Below are 15,357 nucleotides of genomic sequence, written 5' to 3'. Positions count from 1 at the left end.
ACTGCAGACGCTGCACCAATCCGCCTGTCGATCTCCCGCTCCATTTTTCCCTCATTCATGATATTTAAACTCCTCCACTTGGGGCAGGACATCCTCCCCGACCCGGAGAAGGCACTCTACCCTTTTCCGGCTCAGATTTGGAGGCACTGATCCTCATCCTAGCTGCGAACCGCTCCAGTGAGAGCTGTAGATCACAGCCTGATGAAGCCAATAGGACCACATCATCTGCAAAAAACAAAGATCCGATCCTAAGGCCACCAAAACGGATCCCCTCAACACCTTGGCTGCGCCTAGAAATTCTGTCCTTAAACATTATGAACAGAATCGATGACAAAGGGCAACCTTGGAGGAGTCCAACTCTTGAGACGTATAATCTTCAAATATTGATTTAGAGTCAACAAAATAACCATAAATGTGTTCCAACATAGCAATGCTATGTTCTGCTGAGTCTTGAATGTCTTTCCTGCCAGTTCTGGTAAAAAGTTTGCATAAAATGATAACCAAGGCTGTCCGAATTTTGGTCTCGTTGGGATATGGGTGTGAAGATTGTGTGATCTGTTCAGGTTTGTTGTCCTAACCGCTAAGTTTTTCTGATTTTCTCCCTCCGTCTGAACCCGCCCCGACCTTGTCACCTCGTTAATAATCTTCAGCCGTTTTCGGTCCGCTCATTTCTTCCTCCTCCTCCTCCTCCTGGTGTCTGCGTCTGCAAGCTGGGTTTTGCCCACTTGTTTTGTCTCAGTGCATCTTTTGCCTCCCTGTGGGGGTAGAAAACGTCTGCCTCATGAGAAAACAAGTAATCTCAAAATGAAGCACTTTGTTTCAACACGTCCAGTGTGCAATTATGCCAGATCATTTGTTCTCGTTACGTGGGTGGTAAGCAGGTGTGTCGCTGGGCTTATCGTAGATGTGGATGCTCGCTGATTGAGGGCACGACTGGGTCTCCTGTCATGGTGAAAATTTATCATCCAACAAAACCGTGCCAAGGGTGTGTTCAAACGGAAACGAGCTTGGACTCTGATAGATTTCCTTATTTTCCACTGCAGCACTGTGCAAAAGTTTTAAACCACCACCAAAGTATTTTTGTTTGAGAGGAAGTTGGGCTGTCCTGTTCCCCAGTCTTTCTGAAGGTCTTTTATTTTGAAGTTTGGATGGTTCTTCACTCATCTTCTGTCCAGTTCTTCTACATGAACATTGTGAATTACGTATGTTTTTAGAGGAAAGACAAGTGAAATTTGTGCATGGTGCAGTTTGAATGAGTTTACTCCAGTATCCAGTCCCTCCAGGATTTCGCGGGGCATTTTCCTAAAAGTTTTGATTTTTTTTTTTTTTTTACTAAAATCAATAAAAAACCCTAACTTTAAATATATATACCAAAAATCCTTCCTGAGTTGTAAGATCATTCCCAACAAACATTGACATTCTCAAAAGGTGCTTTATTTGAGAACTTTGATAGCTTCGAAACTGACATTCATGAGCATTTCTGGATTGTCCCTGGTCTGCAGCTCTCCTCACATGTTTTGCAGACACAAAGTGTTTGTCGATGCGTTTATGTTCCATGATTACACTGCAGGACGTGCAAAACAGCTGCAGCTGGGGAGGAAACTGGTTTGCTGAAATCTTTGTGGGCAAATGTGAAGCATTAGCGCACATTTTGGCTTCGGTCGCTGCTCCTGCACGCTCCCACCATTCTGATGTTAACAGGAAGTGATGTCACGTGTCTTCTTCCTGAGTTATTTGGGGTTATTTTGTATTCCACGCGACACAAACCCACAAAGAAGAGACTAGACCGCAGAAACGGTGGCGAATCACTTTAGAAACAATAAATATTGGGTTAAAGTTGCGGGAAAGTTGCAGTGTTTTGGGCAAAGTTGCAAAAACTTGCTAAAGTTGTTAATCTAAGGACACATTACTCATCAACAACGTAAAATGTTGTCCATATTTTTATTTTCTTTATCGGTCATGTCATTCCATTAAAACATAACAAATAAAACCAATTAGTGCGTGAATCAGATCACTTAATGACAGAATTGTATCTCCATAAAGATGCTTATAATATAAAAATGTTACGTCTTTGTGTGGAACTGCGAAGCATTTTTTTCCTTTTCTGTTTTTTCCCCACAAATCCAAGTTATCTCCTTGATTATTGCTGGCTGTATTTTATTTAAAGCTGCTGCTGGAGGACAGATGTTTTGTTTTTTTGTGGTCATAAGTTCTGTTTTTTATTCTCTCAGGGGTGGTGTTCCCCAGCAGGGAAAGAAGATAATGATAATAATAATAATAATAATAATAATAATAATAATAATGTTTAAAAACCTGTTGCTTATGGAAGTAGATGGAAACAAGTTGTTGCAGTTACTACATGAATTCTTATCTCTCAGCTGCAACTTCCTGCTTTGTGTCAAAACTCTTAGCTGAGCTTTTATTGTGAAAGAGCTGCTTGAAAATTTTAGGCGACAATTTGTTGGACTGATCCAGAGCCTTTTTTTTTTAAAAGTTTGATAAATTAATTTTCACCAATATGTCGCTGAGCAGTAAGATATGTTTGAACTGTAACGATGTGTGACTCATTTTAATGTATTCTTCGGCTGAAAGGTGCCCTGAAGCACCTCTGCACCCAGACCTGTTATTATCGGAGCGGATTTAAAAAGTGAGCATGGATTGGTTTACTTATTTGCACAACTAAAATTATTCTGCAGGTCTCATTTCTTTTATTGTGGCAGTGCTCTTTCTCCTGTAATGTTTTTTTAATCTCCATTTATCCAAGCTGCTGCTCCGATGATTAAAGCGTTGAGGTGATTGATGCTTTTCGTGCAAAAAATGCACCTTTTTAATGTGAACACAGATCCTGAAAGTCAGTCTGCGTTATTAGAACCACCTGTGGATGGTTTTACTTTTAGTTTTTTGCAATGCACAACAATGGTGACGTTTTGTTACAAAAGTGGGCAGATATTCTTTTTAATATTGTTTATTTTGGGGCTGTTTGTTGGTAAAATAGCTCATGAAGTGCTGCATCTTTTAAGAAATATTAATTGGATCCACATCTACAATTAAACCTTTTTAAAGTCAAACTTTGCCAACGCAAAAATGGTGATCACTCGCCCAATTTTACAGATATTGAGCTAAAATTTAAAGCAGTAGTTATTCACAACACATACTCTGAGCATCTGTATAGAAAAGTTTAATACATACATTTTGCAGGTAGAATCTGTAGCTGTACTCTTTGTAAATGTAAAGAAAACAAGTCAAATACTTGCGACAGAAGAGCTCCACCCTTTGAACCGCAGGAAAACAACACGACAAAGGGTTAAAATGGTTGACCTGACCCCCAAATATCAGTCCGATCAGGCATCTGTGGGGATGTGGTTGGGGAAAACAAAAAAAAAAAATCCACGGAGGGCCCCACCTCCACAACTTACGGGACTTAAAGGATCTGCTTGGCACGCCGCGACGCCCGACAGCACAGAACAACCCTGAGAGGTCTTTCAGAGTCCATGCCTTGACAGGTCAAAGCTGTTTTGGAAAACCCATCTGACAGGTGGTTTTAATCAGCCTACAAGGGCACCGTGGTTTGCTTTGGCTCCTTTGACTCCTTCTCAAAGAACTCCAGTTAACGACTATATTCGTTTGTTTGTGTGTTTTTTAACTGGAAACAAAAACCCGTCACTTTTCCCCATCAGCCGCAGAATTAGCCTATATGTTGTTTCAAAGCTGCCTTGGCGACACACCTACAAATACATTCCTCGCTCTTTTATTTTTAACAGTATCGACGTTTCGGAGAGAGAGAGAGAGGCCTCTGTTTACAGCTGTATCCTCGGTATCGCCCCGGCAGCTCTGGAGTCGCGCCAGAAAAACAAGAGCATGACAGAGAAGAATCGGCGGGCGTGGCGTGAACATTACTCATCAATCCCAGGTATTTCTATTAATACCCTCCAATGATGCTGCAGCGGCGCGGTGGAGACATGTCAGTCATTGTTTGGGCTGTCTTCTTGTGGCTTTAGAGGAATCCAGGGCATGAGGTGCACCTCGGGGCAAGACGTGGATCCGTCTGACACCTCTGAGTGAAACCTTTACCCCGGCTGAGCAGTTTGTGTTAGCCAGAAGCTAAACCTTTTATTTAACCATTAAAAGACTCGATTCAAAATCTCTTTTGCCCTAGAAAAACGGCACCATAGGAGAAGATTACACATCGCATAAAACCTGCAACAACACAGCGAGAATACATTTATTAGGTCAATGCAACAGCGATCATTAAAGGTACTCTTTGCAAAGACATGAAGGAAAACCAAAATTTGTGCAAACGTTTCTTTTATTTTTCATTAATAGTCAAATTAACAATACATATGCAGAAGTTGTTTCCAAATACTACAGAAAACGTCATTTTTATTCACAATGATCAGATCTGGAGTCTGCAAACTCTTCAGCAGCTCCTTGAGGCTTTCACCAAAAATAACTTGTTTAAATTAAACATGTTATTAAACTATTACAGCAGTGAAACCTTCAGAGCTGTCTTTATTAAAAGATTAAAACTATTAAAAACTTTTACTGTTATTATGATGCAATTTACTATAATTTCTGTCGAGCATTTCGGAAAAAAACGCTTCTCAAAAGATTTTCCCGGCAGCATGTGAGCCCTGAAACATCGCTCTCAGTTGCAGAAACGGGTTTGAATAAATCTGAAATTTAAATAAATCCGTCCGATCGTCAGTTCGTTTTGTGGAGATTAAACCGCAGAACGCCAGGATTCAGATTCTATCCAGAAGCGCATGGCCGTGTCAGATTAATGCCCGCCATGACAGCTTCTGCCTCGGGGGGGTCTGCAGGTTTCATGAGCGTGATGGATGTTTGTGGAGCGAAGTATCAGCAACCGTTGCTATTATGAATTCTTTTTCTACCTGTGACAGAACAAACCGATGTAACCTTTTTAAAAAAAAAGTTCATCATTTCATCAATAGTTGTCTTCTTGTAGAAGATGTTTACGGTAAGACGGTAATTGTTAAAAAGCATGGGTATCTTTGGCTGCCTTTCAGCAGCTGCAGGTAGCGCTGCGTGGCTTAAAGTCGGAGCTTAATGCGAATAAAACTGAGTTCAGATTGTTTACCAAAAGTTGCTCGTCGAACCCAGATAACTCTGGCATTTCTACCAGATCTTATTGAAAGAGTATCATCCTGTAAGTGTTTGGTTGGATGATGATCTTTTAAAGAGCGTATTGAGCATTTAGTAGAAAACAAAACGATAAAAAATTGTAGGTTAGTTTGCGCTTTTTTCAAAATGGGTCCTTTTTTTCAGGTAAAAAGTTGCTCACTTCTGCACATTTAGATTCTGTGTACCAGGGGTGTCAAACCCAGTGACACCAGGGGGTTAAAATTAAAAATTTGGTCCAGTCACGATCAATATTTATTAAAAATTACATAAATTAATTGGTTTTAGATGCATTATGTCAAATCATTCATATAGAAATATCAATGATCTTTTCCCAGTTACAGATTAGACAGAATTTAGAGCAAACAGACTTTAATGAACACAGACAAATAGATCAAACTTCAAAAAGCTCATCATTAGCTGTCATTTCTTACGCCTCACTCAGCTTTTAAATTAATTTTTTAACAATAAAACAGACAAAAACCTGATCATACAGAAATTAAAACTATATATTGTTGGCTTCTAAGTCACTGTCAGAGAAAACTTCAGTTTCTTTAAGCAAAATAAGAATCAGAGACTCGATCTGAACCAGACTGGAGGGCCGGATGAAATGTTACAGAGGGCCGGATCTGGCCCGCGGGCCTTGAGTTTGACACGTGTGCTGTATACCATAGTTTATGAACAAATCCTTTGTATAGTGAACATTACTGAGCTTTATTCTGAAACAATCAGAGTAGTTCTAGTTTCTGATGAATGAATGAAAGAATGTCAAGTAGTTTCGGGTTTTTGTTTTTTTTTATCCGAACACATCAATAGGATGTTGTTGATATAAAGGTTGTAAAAGATGCTGAACTCATTATTTTAGCTTGCTACATCTGATTAACTTCTATCAGAAACATGAAGAGCATCTGATCAGGAATCCTGTCCATGTAAGGATCTTCAAATTGTCAAAATCCTTTTTAACTACCTAAACCAGTCTGCAAAACATCCAGTCAAAAATGACCTACATGTACGCACAAAAATCCGTCTTATCTTTATTATATCTAGTCTCTTTTTTTTCTGTGTGCATCGTTTAGTAAGTGATCGATCACAATGCATTCATTTGTTTTTGTTCTGTCTTTCGGACATTCAAGAAGAATGCAAAGAAATAATAAAATGGTTCAGACCTTTCCAGCAGAGATGTTGTTTTGAGTCTGCGAGGAGAGCGAGTGTGAAAGCTAATATGTGCTGGGTTTGGTGCAGGCCGCTGCAGAGCTGTAGTTTCAGTGCGTCTCAGACTGAATCTGTATTGTTCGAGCTGTCAGTCAGGAATTAAACGTGCATGCCAAGAGCCAGAAGCCAGTCCTCCCAAATAAAGATGGATGTTTTCTTGGCTTCTGTCCAGACTGCGGCTTTAGGCTGGAGCATTTTCTCTTACCTGGGGACCAACGAGATTAGCAGGCTTTGTCTGGAAAATACAGCAGCGATACAAGGTAGACATTTATATTAGGTTTAAATTACAAGCTGGTTTTCTCTTAATTAAATCTGATGTTTTAAGGCTTAGAAGGTATTTCAGCACTAATGGGTGTGGGGAAAATTTGGGCAAAACACCTAATAACATGCACACATGCACTGGAAGGTGGGATCTACTGGAGGGTATTTTCATCGTAGGTTTTTAAACGGCTCTAAGAGCAAAGTTGGCAGGTTTTAGAATCCTCTTACACAGATGTTTTGACTTGCATAAGCTTCGCATAATATTCATTACACTTTGCCATGAAAACACATCATCACAGCTTGTTAATACCTGTCTTTTTATAGACAACCACTCGCCTTCTCTTCGAGCTTTTCCCTCCTCCCTGCGAGAAACGCAACGGGGCTGCAGGTGCAGTTTGACGAGCGCAACTCGTCCAAGCCATCAGTGTGTTTTTACAAGATCACAAATCTTCCCTGAGCCCTGTTGTTTGAGTTTCTGAGTGTGTTTAATTTCAGAGCGCAGTCACGGGTGTGCGTGTGCACGCTCACACGTGAGCATGACTCAGTGAAGATCTCTCGCTGGCTTTCTGATGAAACCTGTTGGCTTCATCAGCAGTTTCTGAAGCGAGGTCGTGGAGTTCGCTGGGAAAACATCCTAACACGCTCTCTTCCTGCTTTTTAAACTACAAATTACATTCAAGGACTGAGTGGAAAGAAAACCCTGAATGATAAGCAAAAAATGTTGTCTCAGTTCGATGTTTTGGGTTTTACTAGTTTAGTGCTGAGTTACGAAAGCCCATACCAACGCTGCTGTATTTCACTTTTACAGTTTATTCCTGTAGCGCTTTAAAAAAAAGAAAAAAGCTAAAAAAGTGTTAATGACAGACGGTAAAATGCCTTTAAAAACAAATGTCAAAAAGCTTTTTTTTTCATTAATCTTATCTCTGTAATTTCAGCACCTTCCATACAAATTAATGCAAAACCTGTTCTGCAGTCATGAGAAGCAAACCGTTAAATCTGACTATATGTGACTTTGAGTCACATCCAGCTTTGAGATGATTAATTGGCTAATAACCAATCTAGCTGCTTGTCATTTCCAAGAACATTTAAACGCGACGTGGTTTCTAGAAATGTATTTGTCTGCATAATGCTGTAGTAACGACACCTGGCCTGTATGTGGTGCTGTAACGCTACCACAAAAATGCACCAAAAACAGGAAACAAGGCATGGAGCGTGAAGCTCACACAATGGGGGTTAAATTAAAACAAAAAAGGACTCCATCGGATTATAAATCAGATTAAAGGTGAGGATATCAGTCATTTTTTAGAAGGTTATGATTTTGTCTTCTACACAAAGATTTATTATTTATTTTCCCTCTGGAACCTGCTTTCAAAAAATACCATTATTAGAGCATTCACAAAATTCATTTCCCCTGTGTGTACCCCAGAAGTACCCTGTTTGTCAAATAAAACCGGGTATGTTAGTTTTAAATGCATTGATAGAGTAATTATTGGGAAAAAACATGTGGGCCACTGCCAGCATGGCTACAAAGAGGGCTGAGTTGGGTACGAAGTGGGTGGAGGTGGAGAATGAAACAAGCACGGCCAGGAATACTGTTTTGCAAGTTGTGCACGAAGAAATAAGCTGATATTTTTCCATATGTGGTCATGCAAAACACGCCTGCATGCACACCTATCGTCTGCACGTCCAACAGTCGCAGCTCAGATGCCACCTTAAACTGCGGCCGAGCGGCTTCACGATCCAGAACCTGAACTTTCCCCATAACCCACTAATCCTGCTTCATTTTCCAAACCGCACATCGGTAATACTGACTGCCTCAGCTGCTTGGACTCATCATCTCCCTCTCTTTTTTGTGATACATGCCCTGCAAAATCCAGAGAGTTCATATGGACTAAACTACCTTTTCATATTTGCACAATCAGTGTCTGGGTTTCCCATAACTTGCTTTTTTGTTTTTTGTTGCTTTGCTTTTGAAATAATCATGCATTGGCCTTCTTTACCAGCACACCTCATTGCTGAATGTTATGTAATATTTAAAGCTGAAGCTGGTATTTTGGGGGGAGAAGTAAGTTATGTTTTTCACCTGCCATATAAAAAAATCCCAGCAGAAATGGATACTTAATGTGTACAACAGTGGTGTAAACTCTCCCAGAGGTCTGCCTCGCTGCAGATGAAATCTAAAACGGTCGCCGGCCGCTCGGGGGACGCACAAGGTGCAGTACACTTGTGAGGTAATGCATCATTTTTTTATTTTTTTTTAAGCTCATTTAGCTCAGTTTGTCATCTGGGATAATATCTGCTGAATGATGAGTTTTGGGTGGGGGTGTGGAGAGACCACCACTGTTCTTTATAACAGGTGCACAGCTGACCCTTGTCTGGACAATTATGGATCAGATTGCACCGTACCAGCTTGCTGCGTCTCTCTCTCCTCGTTTATGTTCATATCAGTCCAAGTTTTGGATTACACCAACTGCAGAGGAGACATGATCTTGATTTGGAGATTAGGAAGAAGTTTTAGCAGCAGACGAATCTGGTTTGTGTTATGTAGCGAGGAAACTTTGTGGTTGAGCCTGATTTGATGGCTTGATAGTCGTACTATAAACAAATTATAAACTTACAGAAAAGAGCCTGTTCCGATCCTCTAAAAATATCCACTCGAACCACAATATTACCCCGAACTGCAAGTTAAAAATCATCCACTGAAGTGCTCCAGTGTGAGCTGATAAAATGCGTGTAATAAGTTTCCACCGCGTGTCGTCATGGCTGTTTTTTCCTGAATGTTTGTGAAAAGCGGCGTGGAGCAACAGCCATTTAATTAGGATCCTTTTCCTGACGTTTTGATGAAACTCTGCAGACAATCAGCCCGAGTGTCTCCAGGAGCCCAACTCCTCTTAGTACTGTGATTTAAATAAATCTGTGTTTTCTGACAGAGTTTATTAAAGCAGTAAATGTCCATTATTACTTTGTTAGTCTCAAGATATTTAAAGTACATGCATTTAAAATATGGACGTCTGTAGTAAAGCTTTAACTCTTTACAAACAAACCTAACTTGTCTTTAATTTATGGCACAGCTGAGGTTAAATTTGGGTTTTTAAAGACTGTATTCAAAATTATTTTGCTAATTTTGGACACCCTAATTTTGCCCCAGTTAGGTCACAATTACTGTATGTTTTTGGTTCTTCGTGTATTTATTTCATCCGTCTCTGAAGGAGAAAGGGTGATAATGTTCTTGCCAATCTGTGTCGGTTTGTCTCTAATGTAGAAAAGCGTACAATTAATCAAGGGATAAATTTAACTTCTAGAGTCAAGATGAGCCCCACATTGTACTGTATTTTGGGTGAAATCTTTGCCGTTAATTGTTCGTGTCACTGGACAGATTTTAACGAGCTCTCAGAAAGCAGCGATTGGCTTAACAACTACAGCTGTTTAAGTCAAAGTGATGGGTTAATGGGTAAGAATACGACCTGTGTGGTGTCAGGAAAGCTCTAAGAACCGATCCGTCACGTGTTCTTCGTGGGGAACATGAACTTTTGCCCTCCGGCAGACAGTTTAGAGCCGTGGCTCCTAAAGGTGGGGGTCGGGAAGCACCAACGTTGGATGGAGGTCCTGAAGATTTACAGAAATAAATCAACTTTAAATTGCTTTCTAACAGCCTATGTAGCATTAACTGTTATAGAGAGATGAAAAATCATTAGTCAGGAAATATAACCTTTTTAGCAATGATTGTATAAATCTACCTGCAATAATTGTCCCTTATTTTAATGGTGAAAAGCTGGACAGTTTGGGAACCACTGGTTTAGAGTTCCTAAAAACTCACTTCTTACAAGCCATGGAGGTTTACAGTGTTGTATGGTGTGGGTGGGTGTGAAGTATGTGTTTATGTCCTGTTTTTTTACTAAGATGATGGCGAAATGTTATATTCAGAGTGCACTGCGATAACTGGTACAGTCTGAGTAAAAACTAATAAACTGTGAATTTCCCCAAAGGGACAAATTATATTCTAAAATGACCACCTCAGCTAAACATTAGCAAACACAAATATGTTTTTAACTTAAAGGGTGAGCTAAATTTTGGTCTGGCAGTAACTGAGAATCATTCTCTGAGAGCTAACACAGCTAAACAGCTACAACTCTCACATTTTCATCATGAAATCTTAGTTTAAAACGTGGTATGAAAGCCGGTGGGCGATGTGCATTCCTGCAAAGAATGCTTGACCTTTAATTTGCACATATTTGTTCCTGCATGTTGTGAAAGAAAGGGGAACTACAGCAGCAGTAGATGGAGTAAGAAATAAGATGGAGAGAGAGGTATCGTATTCAGCCTGGTCCTGACAGAGACTCCTCTCCAGGTTGAATGGACCCATTGTTTGAACAAAACCTCCATGACACAGGCCATTTCATTACAGAATACGCCCGGGCAGAGGCAGCTGATGGCGGCTGGTTCCCCCTTCTCCTCCTCCTCCTCCTCCTCGCTGCTGTCAATGAGCTCCTTTCTCTCCTCCTCTGGACTACCTGCATGAGTACGCCATGGGGGCGTCGCGCTCTCAGAAACAAACAGCCACCCGTTCCATCACGGTAACAGACGTTTATTCAGTGAAAAAGAAACTGGTAACCTAATAGCCTCTGATGTAATATCTCCCCTCCTGTTGATGCCAAAATGTCACCACATTATCTGTCTCTATCATCTTCCCTCACCAGTAAAAGCTCTTTGTAACGTTTAAATCTCACAACCTGAGGTGGGCTTCAATATTTCATTTGAGTCTGACTTCAAATGTTGTTCGGGGAACATTTTCGAGGACCGCTAAGGAATACTGATCACTGTTCCCATAGAATTTGGAACTGGATCCAATTCCAGTTCCAAAACTGTAAAGATAACCTGCGATTAAATCGATTCGCTTCTCCCCTAAACTTTCGCTGAACCAGACGTCGGCGAACCTGCCAGCTTCCTGTGTTTTGGCTCTTAAGTGCTGTCAGCAGGCAGGTAAGGGGGAGACACTGCGTACCTGACCGATGACGAGGGCACGCACTCGCTTTCCCGAACGTGTTGACATCTTAGTTCACAGATTTATGAACGAAGACAAAAGCAGAGTGAAACATTAGAGTCGTGTGTCGCGGAGATGCTCTGCAGGTGTGCACAAAGAGTGGTTACAGCTCAGTTTGTTACCTAAAAATGAGGGGAAATTCCCACATTCCCTGCCCCCCCCAGACTATCACAGCAGTGCATTATAAATGCAAACATGGGTGGCAAGAAATACTACATCCCAGTACTTACAGGATATGCATATAGAGTTTTAATCTAAGATCATCTTATGGGGAGAAAGGACAAATAAAGTGTCGTTCTCATTTGGGGTTTTGAGATGTTAGCTCCGAAACTTCAGCTCAATGTCTGTAAAATTAAATTAAATTAGTTGGTTAGCTGTGGTGGCCATCCATTTTTTTAACAAGATCAGCTTAATTCTCAGAGAATTCGGTTCTTCATATTGAAGCAACCCTGTCCTGTTAGTAAGACGTGCTGTGAGTGGTTTCCTCTCACTTTAAGCCGTCTGATTACTGAGGTTGGATGAACTCTGTGGCTTCTTTCTGCGTTCAGTCGCCAGCTCTCAGCACCACTTAAATACATGATCTCCCAACTCCGAGGATGCAAAAACAAAGTTTGTCCTCCTCTCGCCTCCCCTTCTTATCTCCGACCTCCCCGTGAACCTCTGTGGTTCCTCGGAGCCGTGCTCGACTTATTGGAAACGTTTAATGCTTCAATTAGCCAGAATATAAAGATTATAGGTTGTCCTGTGTGTTGCCTCAGGTTATGACTTGTAAAAGTAGCCTGGGATGATGGGTTTGCTGTGGAGGAGACTGGAGGTGGACGGGCGTTGTGCAGTGCTTTGTGTAAAACCACAGAGAAACCCAAGAAGGGTTTACGAAAGAAAAACAGTCAAACCGATGCTGATAAGTGTTGGATCAGTTGCAAGTCAAAAATAATAATTTAGATGGATCATAAGACCTCTGCAAGTCAGCAACAACTGAAAGATTTTGGACTATGAGCTGGAAGTGAGGCCAAAGAAATAAAATAAAATGACTAAGCTTTCAGAAAAAGTTCAACCACGTCTCCAGCATCGTGTTCCACAACAATCTGTTAAAACAAATTCTTTGGGTTTTGTTCTGGTGGTTTTTGTTCCAAGTTCAGGATTCGTTTTTCTGGTATGTAGAGTGTTAGCGTTTCCCACGTTTCCTGAAAGCAGCAGGATGGAACCTGTCAGTCACACCTGTGTCGTCTGATGCCCCGCCCCCTCATGCCAAACCAGGGCCAGAAGTTTGAACTTCAGAGGGAATAAAAAGACCTAAAGGGGAGAAATTCTGGTAAACTTGATGTGGTAATCGCTGAAAGTCATTCACAACTCACAGTCTGAATGTTGCACCGGCTGCAGCGGGCGATATGCATTCCTTTAAGGAATGCCAGGCCTTTTGTTTTGACACTTCCTGGTTAGGTACTTATCAATAAAACCAAATTAGGCCCAACATATACTCATCAGAAACTGAGGCAGCGTTTGATCGAATCAAACCCAGGCAGAGGTGAGAGTAAGAAACAAATTATGGCTCCAAATCTCTGAAAATGTTGTTCCCTGCAGAGAGTCTGGCTGTAAGGCTGGAGGCGAGCTTTCGGAGCCACTCCAGGAAATTCTGCATGCACAATTTGTCTTTGTAACAGGAGAGCTGGCACGGCACTCAGCTTAAGGGATGTCATGACCGGACCAACTTAGCACGCAGCAGAAGTGCTTATTACGCATTGTATACTCATTCCTGACACAGGGGAGCCTGGCGTGGCTCGCATCCCAGTGATCAGACCCGAGCTTTTTTCTCACCACAATAGTTTGTAAGGGACCTGGTGAATTTCCACAAACCTCGGCATGAACTCTCCCACTTAACCATGAGAGACTCTTCGATTCGGGAGAGGCTGATAAACAGTGGAAGAAAGAGAGGAAAATGGAAACAGAGGCTGGCACTTCCAGCAGGTTTATTTCAGGCCATGACAGTGAGCCCTTGAAAATGGGAAGGCGTCTAAAGCCGTGTCCATGGATGGGCGGACGGGGGGGGAGGCGCACAAAAGGGGTCGTGACAAGCAGACATGGCATTTCAAAGCCTCCTCGCTTCTTCTCTCGAGTCCAGGGAGATAAAGGAAGTAAAAAATCGGATTATTTTACTCCCCGGATCTCTGAACCCAGCGGGACGGTGAAGACGGTGCCTGGGAACAATTTATCCAGCCATTATCTCAATCCATTAAGGATGAGAACTGCGGGCCACGCTCCGAGTCTGATGTTCTATCGCAAAGATGAAAAGGAGATTTCTGAAGCGCTTTATTTAACGATTATCGTATTTTGGTGCTTTACTGTCTGATACGTCTCAACTTCACAGAACTCTCTGATTAGCATCCATCCCGGTTCCACTTGCTTCTGTCTGGAAACACTTTTTAGGGATCAGTTTCACGCAGCAACCCTTCCCTTATAATTTTATTGGTCATTAAAGTTTAAAACTTTCATTTGACACATGAGTTATCAAGAAAAAAGAAACTGAAAAAAGGAAGAGGATTTTTTTTTTCCCCCTATTTTGGAGAAATTCATTCAAATAAAAACAATGTTTTCAAATAGTTTTCTGTACATCTGTGTGTTGCTGAGTACCTCCAAACCACGACAACAGTTTTTGCAGATTTTTCTTTCTGGTTACCTTAATCCTGAACCTGTAGACTGTCAGTGACACTCTCCAGCTCCTCCTGGGGGATCCCAAGGTGTTCACAGGTCACAGAGGATTTATAATCCCTTCAGTGAGTTCTGGGTCTTTCCCAGCTGGACGTTCCCAAAGAAAACCTCCAGAAAGTTGCGCCCAGGAAACATCCAAATCAGGTGACTCCTTTTGACCCCTAAACCTCAGCTTTAAGGCCATGAAAAGCTCATTTCAGCCACTTGGATCCAGGATTTTGTTCTTTCGGTCGTGATCTTTATCTCATGACCATAGGTGAGGGTTAAAACATGGATGGCCCTGTAAATCAAGAGCTTCGCCTTTCAGCCTTTCACTCATTTCTGTTGAGAAATCCTCGATCTGTTGGTCCATCTCCCGCTCCATCCTAGAACAAGTCTGTTTGTGGTACCAGAAAATCAGCCCACTCGTGGTCCTCGCCTGCTTCCCGGCTTCTCCACCTGCAGGAACTGAGGAGCTAATTTCCTGTAGATTTTTTTTTTGGGCGGGGGGATTTGGCCCAACTGGACCCCAGAAAGCAAGGCTTCACCACCAGGCACTCTCTGACTCAGGAGGGTGCCCTGGTTCCCCTATTCCTATTTTTGTGATCGTTCTTTGTCCAACTCCACCCCTGAGACCAATTTGCCACCCCTGGCGCCCCAGACAGCACAACCCTCCGGGTAAATGAGAGCAAATGACATGTAAATCTGTCGCAATTGAGTCAGAGTTCCTTAAATATCTTTCAATTTTGCCACTTTTCCACTGGCTCTACAACAGAAGCCCCGCTCTACTCCACTCTACTTGGCTCGGCTCTATAAAAAATGCATCCCGTCTCCACCTCCTGGTGTTGTGGGGGGCGGGGCGCAAGTTTCGGTCGCGGCACTAAAACTTAGCGCAAGTTGTGTAAACAACGAAAGCGCTATGGACAACGTTGGCCCTGTGTTGTTGCTGTTTTTTAAACTTATGGGGATTCTCCTGAGACTTCAGGAAGAGAGGCGCAGTGGAAGAAATGCTCTGGATG

The 15,357-nt window shown here is 41.8% G+C and overlaps 1 long non-coding RNA gene across 3 annotated transcripts in view; it reads left to right on the top strand.

Moving 5' to 3' along the window:
• LOC112451362 overlaps positions 1-15,357 on the top strand; it is a 71,564-nt gene that overhangs the window by 45,958 nt on the left and 10,249 nt on the right. For 2 of the 3 annotated variants that reach the window (XR_003040175.2, XR_003040174.2), the window contains exons 3-4: positions 3,762-3,910; positions 11,018-11,186. This is a non-coding gene — a long non-coding RNA (uncharacterized LOC112451362). Of the gene's footprint in view, positions 1-3,761; positions 3,911-11,017; positions 11,339-15,357 lie in introns of those variants that run through there. The other variant, XR_003040173.1, reaches the window with a different exon arrangement.

Source organism: Kryptolebias marmoratus, linkage group LG6 (assembly GCF_001649575.2).
Source record: "Kryptolebias marmoratus isolate JLee-2015 linkage group LG6, ASM164957v2, whole genome shotgun sequence".
Lineage (NCBI taxonomy): Eukaryota > Metazoa > Chordata > Actinopteri > Cyprinodontiformes > Rivulidae > Kryptolebias > Kryptolebias marmoratus.
This window is presented reverse-complemented; position numbering and strand designations above follow the sequence as displayed.